Source organism: Arachis ipaensis, chromosome B07, assembly GCF_000816755.2.
Source record: "Arachis ipaensis cultivar K30076 chromosome B07, Araip1.1, whole genome shotgun sequence".
NCBI classification, from domain to species: domain Eukaryota; kingdom Viridiplantae; phylum Streptophyta; class Magnoliopsida; order Fabales; family Fabaceae; genus Arachis; species Arachis ipaensis.
The window spans coordinates 99,951,300-99,964,696 of NC_029791.2; the positions used below are offsets into that span (position 1 = coordinate 99,951,300).

Genomic DNA, 13,397 nt, shown 5'->3' on the forward strand with positions numbered 1-13,397 from the left:
AATTCATGTTTCACATGTTTCCCAACTTGCTGACTCTTCCACGAATCAGACTCAGAATTATAAGCAAAATCATCACCAGTTGTTCTGCCTCAGCAATTCTATATCAATACATTATACACTCACCTGGAGCTAGTGAAACCACATCACTGCGTCTACCCAGGAAGCTCCAGTTATCTCATTCAATAAGCATCATCATCATGCAATCGCATCATCAATTCATCCCATCAAGAACAGCCCTCACACCCACCGACACCAGCATGAGGGGCCTCTCAGTTGTACAAACACAAGCAATACAGGCAAGTAATACACAAATATGGTACAAGTAGAACAAGTAGCATATAGTCAGGTAACATGGCATATATGATGTAGAAATCCAAAACAAATGGCAAACCCAAACAATTCAAACATATGCAAATGATGAATGCCTGCCCTATGGCTGATGATATCATCTGTCGGTTATATAGCCAACCCGACATGTCCTGGTAGCTAACCATTGGACAGAAACACCCATTGCGGAGCAAGTAGGTTTGAGCTACAACCCCCTTGCTACTACCCGCTCAACCCAGAGCCAGTGAAATAACCACTACTGCGGCTACTACCCAGGCGAGTGTTTACAAGCTCAATCTGGAGCGAGTGGATTCACCACTACTGCCGCTACTATCTAGGCGTCACAATCTCTGACCTGGAGCAAGTGGGACGAACCACAACCCTTGCTACTACCCAGGGTCTCAATCTCTATCCTAGAGTAAGTGGGACGAACCACAACCCTTGCTACTACCCAGGATCTCAAAACATACATTCGTTCAGTTTAGAAGCAATCATCACTGTTATCAAATCTCAAGCATTAACCTGGAGCAAGCGGGACGAACCACCACCTTACTACTACCCAGGTATCACAAATACACATGTGTTCAAAACTCCATAATTAAAATCATTTATCATAAACATCTTTTTCCGTCTCATACCCGGAGCAAGTGGACAACGCCACTGCCTACTACCCGGGGTCACACATCACATTTCAACATTTTTTCATTGTTATCCATGTAACACATTCATTTATTAATCATATAGGCATTTATACTCAGCCATAAACAATAATGGCCTTGCCGTAACCCGGCAATAACTCAGCCATCCAGCCCATGGTTCAATCAAGAACCGGCCATTTATCAATAATTATAGCCTTTCGGCTCATGGCTTACACGGTACTTCCACCGTCACCCTCCATATCTCATATAATCATATCTGATCATCATTGATCATAACCTTTTCCCTTGCTTCACTCGCAAGTTACCACATCCCCTAGTTCCTTCCTCATTGCTAGGCATATCATAATGATTTAATACCAAAGGGATGAGATTGGAGGCATAGAAGTATGAGATTTGGCTTTAAAAACTCAAAAACCATCTTTGGCATGAAAACAGGGCCACGCGTACGCGCACGCGCGGATGGCCAAAAACTCATCAACGCGCAAATGTCATACGCGCGAACGTGCGGGTTGAAAAATATCCAAACGGCGCGCAAGAGTCAGCCACGCGTACGCGTGGGTCCTCTTGCGCCCAGGCACAAAACTGGCACAACTCTGGCACAACTCTCTGGAAAATAGCTGGGCATTGGGTGCAGCGCATCGACGCGCACACGCACACCACGCGCACGCGTGGATGGTGCCTTCTTGAAGAACGACGCGTATGCGCCAAGTGCGCTTACGCGTGGAGGGTCATTCTGCTAAAAATTTTCTAAGTTAAAAGCTGCAGAATTTACAGATTCAACCCCCAATCTTCCGACGGACATAACTTTCTCATTTTAAATCATTTTTCACCCGTTTTTCGAACGGCATGGACATCCCGGATCCAATTTCATTTCTAAACAGATTTGGCACAAAACAGAGATCTGTAGTCCAAGTTATGTCCCGTCAAAGTGTGCCCAAAAACCATTTTTTCATACAAAACCACAAGGTGCCATTTTCAAAACAAGCAATTTTCAACTCTTTTCAAAATCAACCAAAACATGCCAATTTCAACCCTTTTTGAAATCAATCAAAATGTACCAAAATCCACATCAAGCCATCCTCAACTCACACATTGACACTTTACCAAAAATCCCCAAAACCACATCTAACCATTTTAACACTTCTCAATCAAATGGCTAAAGGACAAACACAATATCATGTCATACATCCTTCCTCATCCCAATTTCCAATAATACCATTTCCAATCAACCATCATTATACATAATCAATATCATACTCACTATCACGTGACTTCACCCACAAATCAACCTTAATCATTCCCCAAGCATATATCACAACATACATATCTCTAATGCATCATCATACAATCAAGGCATTAATAATCATAATCACATATATGATCACATAATATATCTCAACCGAACCAAACATACCTCATCTACATAATTTCACCCAAAATTACCAAATTCCACACTTCAACTTCTCAAACCTTATTATTCAATAACCAACCTAATTATTCATATATTCATTATCTGAAATTCATCCAATCACTTGTGCCATCATACAATGCACACATCGACTTACCTTTCTTACCTCTTTCCAGCCTCCGGCCCAAAATTCACAGCCTCTGGCCCAATTTTTACAATTTAAATGCATAAACCACAAAATCAATACTCATTACCCAGTACATCAAATTCTCAATACACCAAGCTTACAAGGTCACACAATTCTCAACCCAATCATTAATTCATGTTACATATCAACTTTGCATATTAGCACCAACCATTTACATAATCCAAACTTAATCCTAGGGGCATCTAGCCTAGGAATTCTCATCACAACACATGGTACTTAAATGAAACTTAAACCGTACCTCTTGTAGCCAAACCAATTGAGCCTCTTCTTTGGAATTCTTCACCAACCTTAGCTCCAAGCCTTAGCAAAGCTCCTCAAGCAATACCAATCTCCCAATTGTGCACCAACATCACCAAATACACTAACATAACCAATATCACATACATACATCAACTTAGGGCTCATAAAAATGACAAATTACAAGGGTTTGAGCACTTCTTACCTCAGCCCATATGAAGTAGGGATAAAACCCACTTAGAATCTATGTTGGAGTATCCTTAAACACCCAAAATCACAAGATTTCAACACTAACTACCCAAAAACGTGTAACAGTGGGGAATTTCGAAAACTGGGCAGAGATGAATGAAATACTCACCACCAAACTTAGATAGAATTGTAGAGGATGAGAAGAGCGACGCATGGCTGCAAACGGCTCGTCAATCGGAGCTCCGTAGCTCAAGTTATGGTGGTTTGAAGATCAAAGAGAGTTAGGTTTTCTCTCTTCTCTTCTCTCTTCCCAATTTCAGCGCCCAACACCCCTTCTTTAGGGCAAAATGAGCTGAAATACTCATAACTAATGTTTATATATGTTGGGTCTTGGGCCCACTTAGGCCCGGTTCACTTATTTTTGTCCGTTGGCCCAATTTTAGACCAAAACCTTTAAGATTAGCGCTCTAAATCGCACTTCAAATATTTCTACCTCCCCTAATTATAATTCCTCATTTCTTAATCCTACTTACTCATAATCAATTTTCTCAGCTGCAGTACCAGACAAGTCTCAGCCGGTACTGTCGGTCAAAATTCCACTGCGCACTTTTACGCAGAAAACTATGTCTTCCGACTCGGAAAAATTCACTGAATCCAAATATCATATTTAAATCATCAAATTCCAATTGCCAAATCTTCCAACCGTATTCACTCCTATTAACTTATTATTTAATTAATTTCAGGTAGACCGGGTATTATAAGTTCTGAACGAATATTGTGCCTATTTGATTTTGGATTTGAAATATGGTTTGCGTCAAATTATTTCTATCAACTTTTGCACCACCTAATATATTCTCTTCTATGTTTATGTTATATGGTTTTCTTGGTATCTTTAAAATATTCGAAAGGGGATGTGAATATGAATATTTATAATTTAAATTAGAAATAATTGATTGAACTTAGTAATATGTTGATAAACAATGTTCTTAGATATTTTTAATAGAGTATATTTAATTTTAAAATTACTCTACTCTTCAATTTTATCAAAATATCTATTCATATCTATCTATATTCTTTTATAAAATCCTAATTTTAACCCTAATATCACAAATTCCTAATTTATAACCTAAATTCCTAAATCTACAATCAGAAAGGGAAAGAAAGGGCACAGGGAGCTTAAGGGGGGAAAACAGAAGGGAAGAAAGAAGGAAACGGAGAGCAGAGGGAGAAGGCGACGGAACAGAGAAGAAGAGGGACAAGTGGATTGTCATCGGGGAGGGAGGAGACTGCCGCTGTCGTGAGCCATCACTGCGCACTGCCGTCGAGTACACGGACCAAAGGGAGGCGCGAGCAGTGACTGAGAGGAAGCTCCGTCCTCGTCGCCGTTCCATAGTCGCTGTTGAAGCCAACCTCGTTGTCGTCGAATCGTTGCTGCTGTGCCGCCATCAAGTCTGAGTTGAGGAAAGGAGACGTGGAGTCGGTGTCGCCCAGAGAGAAACGCGAATGGCGAGGCGAAGCAGAACGCATGGTGGGAAGGCTTTCCTTGCCACTGCCGCCGCCGGAATCATGAACCAAGGTGGAGGAGAAGGCCGTCTTCCCCGTTGCTGCTATAATCGTCCGTGCTGCTGCCGGTGCTTCCTTGCTCTGTTATTCCTTTCTAATTCTTGTAAGACATTCTTATTCTGAACCTCCACTTGACATTCTTGTTTATTCCGCTGCCATTTTATTAGCCTTACTCTTGTTCCAATTTATTTTAGCCCATATTCCACCTCTGAATTTCCAGAATTATTACTCTACCCAATATGAATTCATTGTTTTGCTCACTGTCGTGGCCAACTCGCGTTGCTGCTGCCCTGTCAAAGCTGTTGTGAGTGTTGCTAACATTGGCGGATAAGGGATGAAGGAGCTGCTGCATTTTGGGTGCAGCCCAACCAGTCATCACGCCACAATTCCGTCTTCGGTTTCGGTTTCTATGAAATTCGACATTGAGGTAGGGGTTTAAAACGATTTCAATTTAAGAATGCCTACAAGGTTTATTGAATAACTGCAAATAGATTTAATAGCTGTGAGTAATTGATTGATTATATAATTATTGAATTGTGGCTGAAATTGTGATTGGAATGGTTGAGATTGTGATTTGGAATTGTTGATTTGTGATATTGATTGATTATGTGGATTGGGAATTGCTTGATGACTAATTGTTGAGAATTTCTGAATTTTAATGGGTTATGTTGGATTTGTTGCCGTTGAGTTGTTATTTGGTATATTGTAATGTTAATGAACTTGGTTGGTGGTTGATTTGGAACTGGTTTTGAGGGGTTTTGAAGGGTTAGATTTTGAATACTAAATAGATTGCTGAAAAATTGATTTTTGAAATTAAAAGGTGACTTTGGAAGTGAATCAGTTATTCAACGATAATCGAAATGATATAAGAGCAAAGGCTGAGTAAAGTATAATAAAAGTTGTTGTTGGGACTCAATATTGAGAAGTTTGAATTAATTATAGAACTAGTTATGATTTTTCAAAGTTAAAATGTAAAATTTGATTTTCTGCATTATTTTTAAAGGAAGCTAGAAACTTTGAAAATCTATAACTATTTCTGTGATTATCAGAATTGCGTAGAACTAAGTCCGAATTGAGCTTGGGGATATAAGGAACTGGACTGCTGAATTTGAGACTTTTTCACTAAGTTTATGATTTATGGTGAATTTTTGAATCATGGATGTCAAAACTGGTTTTTCTGCAGAACGTTTAACGCAGCAGCAACTTGATTCCTCTATTGGAAATTCTGAAGTTTTAATTTTGAAATAGAACCAATTTTAAATAAAACTTTATTCCTATTATTTTAATGTCGTAAAATTTCAGAACAACTGGACTTGTAGTTTTAAAGATATGAATTTTTGAAGGATGATCCATTAGGCAGAAAAAGCCAGATTCTGTTTTCTTAAATTAGTAACTTTGGAAGTTTATAACTTTTGATCCTGGATATATATTGTGATGCAACCAATTGGAGGTGAAAATTAAGTATGTTCAGTATATGTGATTTAAATTTCAGGATTTTCCATATTTTAATAAGTGAGTTATGGGACTTGGAAGAGGTTGTGTTCAATGATTTGTAAAATAGAATTCTGCATAAAATTACCTAACTTCCAAGCTACGTAACTCCTTCATTAAAAATGGTATGACCCTGGAACTAATTGAGAAAGAAATTTGGATGAGTTATATTTAACCACATTAATTTTGAAGGTAGTTAGATTTAATTTGGATTTTATATGAAATTTCAAATGTTGTATGGTACTGTTGTCTTCTGGTTTTAAAACACTGCAGAACAGTCATAGTTTTGCTTATATTTCCGAAACTATAGTCAGTGAAAAATTATGATTTTTGATTTAATAGAAAGCTTAATCTGAGACGGTCGCATGGATATAAAGTTTGTATTTAGGATATTGAGTAATTAACTAATGCTTTTAAAGAAAGTTAGTTTCCTTTTAGATGTCTATGAATGCAGTTAACTATTTGCGCTTTATTCTTTACTTTCACGGCATTCTCGACCTCTACTGAGAACATGTGGTTTGGTTCTCACCCCCAAATTTTCTACCCTTTCTGCGACAGGTTTGAAGACGCAATTTGAAGCTGCGAGCGATCAGTAGGCTTTCTTTATGGTTTTAATTGCTTTCATAGAGTTCCCTCGCTCTTGTCCTTTGAGATTTTATTTTACATAGAGGGGTAGGTTTAGTATATTGTATTTGAGTTTTATTTGGTCTCTTTTGTATAAGAATTATTATCAATAATATTTATGTGATTATTATTATTTGTGAATGTTTTGAATTATGACTTTAATGAATAAAAAAACAAAATTTTCTGGCATTTTCTTAAAATTGAAACGCGAACTCGATACAAAGGCTCGATAATTAAGTAGTTAATACTAGAGAAGGTTACGTAATGTTCTTTCTAGTGGAAATACCCTGACTTAAGCAAGGTATTTTGCTGGACGGGACGTTACAAGGAAGACATCCTCATTGAAGAGGACAAACCCATCACTAAAAAGAGAATGGAGCAAACAAGAGAGCCCACTCATGGACCTCAACAAGAGCATGAGAAAGTCCCTCATCAAGAAATCCCTGAGATGCCTCAAGGGATGCATTTCCCTCCACACAACTATTGGGAGCAACTCAACACCTCTTTAGGAGAATTGAGTTCCAACATGGAGCAACTAAGAATGGAGTAACAAGAGCACTCCATCATCCTCCATGAAATCAGAGAGGACCAAATGGCCATGAGAGAGGAGCAACAAAGACAAGGAAGAGACATAGAGGAGCTCAAGCACTCCATAGGATCTTCAAGAGGAAGAACTAGCCGCCGTCACTAAGGTGGACCCGTTCTTTAATTTCCTTGTTCTTATTTTTCTATTTTTTGGTTTCTATGCTTTATGTTTTGTCTATGTTTGTCTCTTCATTACATGATCATTAATGTCTAGTGTCTACGTCTCAAAGCTATGAATGTTCCATGAATCTTTCACCTTTCTTAAATGAAAAATGTTTTCTAAAAAAGAAAAAGAAGTACATAAATTTCGAATTCTATCTTGAAAATAGTTTAATTATTTTGATGTGGTGGCAATACTTTTTGTTTTCTGAATGAATGCTTGAATAGTGCATATTTTTTATAGTGAAGTTTATGAATGTTAAAATTGTTGGCTCTTAAAAGAATAATGAAAAAAAAGAGAAATGTTATTGATAATCTGAAAAATCATAAAATTGATTCTTGAAGCAAGAAAAAGCAGTGAAAAACACAAAGCTTGCGAAAAAAAGGAAAAAAATACGAAAAATAAAGAAAAAAAGAAAGAAAAAGAAAAAGCAAGCAGAAAAAGCAATAGCCCTTTAAACCAAAAGTCAAGGGTAATAAGGATCCAAGGCTTTGAGCATTAATGGATAGGAGGGCCCAAAGGAATAAAAGTCCTGGCCTAAGCGGCTAAATCAAGCTGTCCCTAACCATATGCTTGTGGCGTGAAGGTGTCAAGTGAAAAGCTTGAGACTGAGCGGTTAAAGTCGTGGTCCAAGGCAAAAACAGTGTGCTTAAGAACTCTGGGCACCTCTAACTGGGAACTCTAGCAAAGCTGAGTCACAATCTGAAAAGGTTCACCCAGTTATGTGTCTGTGGCATTTATGTATCCGGTGGTAATACTGGAAAACAAAATGCTTAGGGTCACGGTCAAGACTCATAAAGTAGCTGTGTTCAAGAATCAACATACTGAACTAGGAGAATCAATAACACTATCTGAATTCTGAGTTCCTATGGATGCCAATCATTCTGAACTTCAAAGGATAAAGTGAGATGCCAAAACTGTTTAGAAGCAAAAAGATACTAGTCTCGCTCTTCTAATTAAATCTAATCTTCATTGATAATTTTGGAATTTATTGTATTTTCTCTTCTTTTTATCCTATTTTATTTTTAGTTGCTTGGGGACATGCAACATGTAACACCCTAACTACCAAAGTTAACGCTTCCGGCTGCGCGACTCTGATAGTTCAGACATTACGATAACTTTTATACTATTTAATACTAAAATATGAGCCTGTTTAAAACTTTAAACCGCAAAATCACTCCTAAAAATACTTTTGCTATACAACGTACATCCATACATACCATACAACTTACAGAAATCCATAAAGAGTACATCCATATATATACATACATGTATATAAATATTATTACAAACATTAACTAATACAATCCCTATCCTTCTTACAGAATATCTCAAGATAAAGGCGAGGATACAAATAACAGTCTAAAGCAATACAGAGCATTTCAACAACTAAATAAACTCTTCGTAACTTCTGCGCCCATATCCTGAAAGAGGAAAAATGTAGGGGGGTGAGAACATCATCCTCGAAAGGGTTCTCAGTAGAGGGTTTTTGGGAATTACTGTAATAGGATACGTGAAGATAAACCGTACTAGTGATTGATAACCGTCTTATGCCTCTTTTCGAAAACAACGGTTTACAATAAAAGTAAAGTCTAAAAATCTTTCTGAAAGAAGAACCATTCAATTCTCAAAAACTCAAAAGCCTTTCAAAACGGTTTATCTATGCAAAACCAAAATAGCCTTTCATATTTTATTCCAAACCAGAAACACAACCGAAATCAACCATCGATTCTTCTCATTCCAACCACGGCCCTAGGCCTAAACCAACCAACCAACAACCAATCACCACAGTCCAACAGAGTCCCAGTAGCAAACACAAATAGGAAGATGCAAGCACAAACAAACAGTTATTGCAAGTAGAACAATTAGCAATTAATCACATAGGCAAACCAAGTATAATATGCACACCCAAGCAATGTCACATAGATGCATATGATGCATGCCTGTTCCTAGTGGCTGATGATATCATCTGTCGGTTACGAAGCCAACCCGACGTGTTCGGTAGCTAACCCGGACACAGTCTCTCTGTTGCGCATTATTATCCTTAGAGGGTATCTGCGCCCTATCGCCATTAGAGGGTATCTGCGCCCTGTCGCCATTAGAGGGTATCTGCGCCCTGGCGCCATTAGAGGGTATCGGTGCCCTATCACCCTTACAACCAGAGAGAAAACACAAGCATTTTCACATACAACATTCATCTCAGCTATCCGGCTCACGGTTCAATCCAGAACCAGCCAATTTATCAATAAATACAGCCCTTCGGCTTAAACTCATAATTCATAATCAGCCATACGACCCATAACTCATTCAGCAATTAGCCATAAATCAATATCATACACAGCCATTCCGGCTCATAACAAAACAGCACTTCCACCATTCAACATCATCAAATTCATAAAACCGGCATTTAAGCCTCAAATCACTTTTCTCAATTCATCTTAGGCTCACAAGCCACTTTTACTTAAAGTAAGTTCCCCTTTGAAAACAATGCCACTCTCGGCATCCTCTTTCCAAAACTTCCATAACCATGGCAAGTTAAAGATCTCTTTGAAATATTCAAAATCACCCATTCAACAATGGGATTTTATAATAAAAGTTCCTTGGCAGAGTCTCAAGTCCTTAGGGGAGAATAGCGTAACTCATTATGCCAAAAATCATTTAAAATCATTAAAAACCTTGGCTCCTATATTTGAGTAATAAAATAGGATCTAAGCCAAACTGAGTCACGAAATCAAATACTCTTTTCAAAGCCGTTTCCTTTACTAAAACAAAAACCAGCTTCAACCCCATGGGAAATTCTAAAGTGTTTCAACTGTTCAAAATTGTTTTAGTATTGCAAGAATTCAGAGTTCAAAGAGTACTTAAAACCTTTCTCAAAACATTTCAAAATGAAACTTGTCAATAGACATTCAGGTTCTTTCAACGTCATTGAAACTCCCCTAATTGAAGCCCTCAAGTCAAATTCAAAGGCATTACCCTTGTCACATTTAAAACAGCTTTAAAACATAAGTTTCATCTAAATAACTTTCTCCTGAAAGAGATACAATGCCTTTTTTTACGAAGCAAGACTAAATCACAATTTCCTCTTTAATAATTCGTTTCAAAAGCATGAATCATCCTTTTCTTGATAATTCAAATAAAATAGTAGAAGTCTTTAATTCATCATTTTTCCAAACAACATTTCAATAAAGACTCGGATTTTATAGAAATTCCGGTAGCATCTCTCCTAAAACTTGGACTTTTGCCACCCGGTTTGGGTCCCAACTAAACCGTTTCTCATTCCTTTTCAACAGCTCAAAACCAGAAATCAATTCAAAGCAAGCTAAATCCAACAATCGCCTCAGTGGCATATCTCAAGAAAACCATTTCAAAATCAACTCAAATTCAACTGGTTTAGCTCATTTCCAAAGTTTTAAAGAAACAGTTCAGTAACAAATCATTTGTCCAACATCAAGTCAATTAAAGTAAACCAGGCTGAATTCAAAAGTGCATTCGACTTTTCACATCATCAAATAATTGACTCAAATCAAACCAATCCTCAATGGATTAAACTCAGATTTCAAATCTTTAAAGAATCACTTGAAAATATTACATTTCACAAGGCCGCACAACAATTCAACCAAACCAACATCCATAATCACCCGAGTCAATCAAATAACGCATAAGGCAGATACAATCACCAAATACACAATATCTCACAACAGTATCCATATGTAATAATTCCAATACACAAAACATAGTTTTTGGAAAGCGCCCCTACCTCAAAACGTAATTCCATAAACCAAACGCCTCACAGAGTCCTTTCCACCTTAACCCGAAATCATCAACAACAGCAACCTCAGCTTCAAGCCACATCCGCAATAATCATAGCGACACTAATCGCAACATACAATAATCAGGACTCAACCCCACGTTATCAAAACTCATATTCATTAACCGAACACAACAGAATACTAACGCGAGACTTTCCGAAATATAAATACTTACTGAACTAGCGAAACGAAGCAGCTGCGATTTCAAGCAGGCCCGGCAACAGCTTCGGCGGTGGCCAGAAGCTCCGGTGGATCAACTATAAAAACCACGCAGCATTAAAACCTTTTCAAAATCCAAAAAGGCAGAAACCTCACTTAAAACCCTTACCAGCAGAGTTTTCCGGCGACGGCAGCGGCGTTTTCCAGCGGCCAAGCACGGCGGCGTGGTTTCCTCCTTTGGTAGCGACACTCGTGGCGACAACCTTCCACCACGGCGAGCCCAGCCACGCGGTGCGACAGCAACCCCGCGACGGCTCCCTCTCGCGTCTCATCTCCCTCTGCGTGCGAGTTCAGTGATGGCGCACAGTCCCTGCCGAGCTCCGTTTGCCATCTGAGGAACGCTTCCCTTCCCGATCTCTTGCAGCAGATCCGGCCAACATGACTCCACCGACGGCACCCGAAAGCACGAGGCTGACAGCGGCGCTCGTGACGGGCTTTACGGAGAGGAGCGATCGCAACAACTCAAGCTGCGAAGACGATAGCAGCAGCGGTGGCATTTCTCGGTGACCCATCATCTGCGGCGGCGCTGGGCAGAGACGGCGACGACGCGACTATTGGCAACGAGCTTGGTCGACGATGGTAGCACTAACAGCAGAGGCGGCACGACCAGGATGGCTCCATGGTGCTGCAGCTTAGGGATGGTGACTCGCGACACTCCCTTTCCCTCCATGGTTCGGCGATGGCGCAACGGCGGCGGTGAGGTCCAGCACGCCGGCGCGGTCCCTTTCCTCCCCTCCTCTCCTTCTCCTCCCCGGATCCGTTTCTCCCTTCCCTCTCTATTTCTTTCTTTCTTCCATTTTCGCAGCTGTTGCTGCTAGTTGAATTGGGGGAAGGCTGCGGCTGTGTGAGTGTGTGTTTAGGTTAGAGGGTAGCAGCTGCTGCTGCTGGTTTAGGGAGGGGAAACGGGTACCGGGTCAGGGTTTCAGGGTCAAGGTTTCTCTTTCAAAAATTAGGGTTAGAGGCATTTTAGTAATTTCAAATAAAAATAGGGATATTATAGTAATTAAAAATAAATTCTAATCCATTAATAATAATGTATAAAAATACTATTTGCTCATCAATTTCATAAATTATTTTCAATAAAATGTCCCCACCAAATAATTAGAAATAATATACTTATTTTCTTCATTTTCCAAAATAGTAATATCAATATTCTAAAATATTAATTATTTAGTCCAAAATCATATTAAAATCCTTTTTATTTCACAACTACCAACTATATGATTTAAATATAGAAAATAATCCAATAATTGTAAAATTGGATAATAACCATAACTTATCTCAAATTCAATAAATCAAAACTTGCCTTAATTATCTTTAATAAAATAATTTCTGAAATTAAGGCTATAAATAACTATATGATTTGAGACTTGATCATAAAAAGACTTTTCAAAGATTCTGGGTCTTACACAACAATTTAAGTTTGGTGTTGTGATGAACGGATAATTTATACCCTTTTTGGCATTGTTTTTACATAGTTTTTAGTATGTTTTAGTTACTTTTTATTATATTTTTATTAGTTTTTATGCAAAAATCAAATTTCTGGACTTTACTATGAGTTTGTGTATTTTTCTGTGATTTCAGGTATTTTCTGGCTGAAATTGAGGGATCTGAGTAAAAGTCTGATTCAGAGGCTGAGAAAGGACTGCAGATACTGTTGGATTCTGACCCTCCTGCACTCGAAGTGAATTTTCTGGAGCTATAGAAGTCCAATTGGTGCTCTCTCAATTGCGTTGGAAAGTAGACATCTTGGGCTTTCCAATAATGTATAATTGTCCATACTTTGCTCGAGATTTGATGGCCTAAACTGGCGTCTAAACGCCAACCAGAGACCCTTTTCTGGCATAAAACACCAGAACTGGCACCAAAACTAGATTTAAACGCCCAAACTGGCATCTAAGCTGGCGTTTAACTC

General features: G+C 38.6%; 2 long non-coding RNA genes across 4 annotated transcripts in view; one reads left to right on the forward strand and one right to left on the reverse strand.

Moving 5' to 3' along the window:
• LOC107609810 overlaps window positions 1–13,397 on the forward strand; it is a 32,365-nt gene that overhangs the window by 9,497 nt on the left and 9,471 nt on the right. Inside the window, exons 3-5 of one of the 3 annotated variants that reach the window (XR_002350190.1) lie at window positions 4,179–4,694; window positions 4,786–5,018; window positions 6,641–6,702. This is a non-coding gene — a long non-coding RNA (uncharacterized LOC107609810). Of the gene's footprint in view, window positions 1–4,178; window positions 4,695–4,785; window positions 5,019–6,640; window positions 6,703–13,397 lie in introns of those variants that run through there. The other 2 variants (XR_001613265.2, XR_002350191.1) reach the window with 2 other exon arrangements.
• LOC110264291 lies at window positions 11,212–11,469 on the reverse strand. Its single transcript, XR_002350192.1, has 2 exons — window positions 11,439–11,469; window positions 11,212–11,326 (listed from the first exon to the last, which is right to left on the reverse strand). It is a non-coding gene; the product is annotated as an uncharacterized LOC110264291 (long non-coding RNA).